Here is a 2,547-nt window from a genome sequence, read left to right as displayed (position 1 = left end):
GGGATTAAAGGCGTGTGCCACCACCATGCCTGTTCCTGACCTTACTTTGCTAATTAAAAAGATTACATTTATGTATGCACCTTTCCAGGGGTGGGGCTGGGACCCTGAGGAGGTCAGAGGGCAAATTTGAAGGCGTCACTTCTCTCCCTCCACTCTGTGGGTCCTGGGGATCGAACTCAGGTTGTCAGACTTGCTGCAAATGCCTTTACCCACCAAGCCCGTCTTGAAACCTTGTGGCTCCAAGTCAATTATCTTTTGGTGACACCGAACTTACAGGAACTCAGCTTCCCAAAATGCTTTGCAGTGATGGGCGAATCATGTGATCTGGGATGAGCCAGTCAGAGGCAGGCTCTGCCTGCGGCGGCGGGGGGGGGGGGGGGGGGGGGAGATGAACTACAAAAAGGTTAGTGTGGGTGCTGGTGTTAAGTACTGCTCTAGGCGCTTAAACAGTAACTCAGTCAACACTCTCAGCGGTGAAGCTCAGAGAGGTTAAGCAACCAGCCCGAGGGCAAACAGCTGGGAAGGGGCAGAGCTGCCAATCAAAGGGGCACAGGGCAGCTGAGAGGGGTTTGAGGTGCTTCTGGGTAAGTCAAGCTGTGGCCTCAGTCCCTTTGCAGGCCATTGGGTACTCGCCATGTCCACACCTGCCGTATCACGCCGCCTGCCCTGGGACTGGGCTCCGTCTGGAGAAGGCTGGGGACCAAGGCCTCAAGGCTCCGTCCTGGGACTGACTCCAAGGGCCCCTTTCCTTCTGTACAGAGTCTTAGTATTTAGCCCACGCTATCCCGGACTTCACAGCCGAGACCTTGCCGCCTCAGCTTCTACAGCGATACCACCACGCTGTTTTGAGGTCTTCCTACCATGTAGCCCAGGCTAGCTTGGAACTCCCAGACAATTGTCGGATCTCAGTCTCCCAGTAGCTGGGATTCCAGGAGTTTGCAACCTCTTGTCTGAGGTTTCGGCAAACAATTTCATCTCTCAGAGCCTCGGTTTCCTCACTCCACGTGGGCCTGGCACAGGAACCTACCTCAGCTCAGGGCATGGCTGTGTGGCTTCGGGGTTCTTCGATTCCTCGGCTGTGTGATCTCAAGAGAAGTCACTAACTTCTCTGTGCACCAACGTTCTCATCTGGGCTAAATAACGCGGCGCGTGGTGGGAACAGAAGTAGTTTGCACGGAGGATTTGGTTCAGGCCCCGTGGCAGGAGCACCCCGGACAGACTCGGCCCTGCATGGGGGTGGGGGTGCAGCGTGCTGGAACAACCACCGCCTTCCTCGAGGCTTGCTCCTAATCTGTGTCTCGTGTCACGTGAGGAGATGGCTGCAGGTTAGGTGTGAACCTACAGAGACAGGGGTGTGTGTGTGTGTGTGTGTGTGTGTGTGTGTGTGTGTGTGTGTGTGTGTGTCTGGGGTCCGGGTCCTCACAGACACCTGCTTGTGTGTAGCCAGCCTCCTGCCGCGGGCCACCAGATGGTGCCAGGGCTCGAACTCAGGTTGTCAGGCTTGGCCGCAGGCACCCGGTAGTCGCTGAACCACTCACTCACCCCGCGCAAAGAAAGACCTTAGCGCTGACAATGGTCTCCAGAAGCAGGTTCCCGATTCTGGTTCTGTAGAGCAGGAACGGGAAGCCAGAGAGGTTGCCCTCTCCCTGGGGCGTGTGTGTGCGTGTGTGCGTGTATGTGTGTGTCCACGTGCGTGTGTGTGAGTGCGTGTGTGTGGCACAGCCAGCAGCTGGGATCTGTACCTGGCCCGCCCTTGTCTACTTCATGAAGAGCACGTGGCAGATCCACTGTTAGTGTCCCAAGACCAAAATGATGGCTTGGATCAGCATGGCGTGGTGGTGCACGGCTGTAATCCCAGCACTCGGGAGTCCAGAACAGCCAAGGCTACACAGAGAAACCTTGTCTCGGAAATAAATAAATAAATAAAATAATAATAATAACAACAACAACAATAATAAAAAATAAAAAACAATAACCACAAAACAAAACAACGAGGCTGGGCATGGTGGCGCACGCCTTTAATCCCAGCACTTGGGCGGGAGGCAGAGGCAGGTGGATCTCTGTGAGTTCGAGGCCAGCCTGGTCTACAAAGCAGGTTTAGACAGCCAAGACTACACAGAGAAACCCTGTCTCGGAAAAAAAAAAACAAAAGAAAACAACGGCGGCATGGAGCTTAGCTGCCTCTTCAGTCCTGGGCACTAGAAATAACCAGAACCACAGCATGAATTCCAGTTTATGTCCTACACTTGGAATCCAGGCTCCAGCTCCAGGATGTTGCCTCTGCGCGGTGTACTCAACAGTTTAATGTGGCGCACACCTGTCCCCCCAGTGTGGCGCCCCACAGTGTGCAGGGATGAAGTCGCTGAAGCCCGCGAGGCTGCCATGGAGGAGGGGAAGGTGTCACAGGAGGGGGTCACAGAGGGCTTCCCGGAGAGGGGGGATGGGGACACACACCTGAGCTCCGCAGGATGCGCGCGCCATGGGCGGCTCCGTGGACCCGCCGCGCCCTCTGGCGGCGGCAGCGCGCCCCGCAGGGATCTTTCGTGA

This window comes from Acomys russatus, chromosome 19, assembly GCF_903995435.1.
Source record: "Acomys russatus chromosome 19, mAcoRus1.1, whole genome shotgun sequence".
Classification (NCBI taxonomy): domain Eukaryota; kingdom Metazoa; phylum Chordata; class Mammalia; order Rodentia; family Muridae; genus Acomys; species Acomys russatus.
This window is presented reverse-complemented; position numbering follows the sequence as displayed.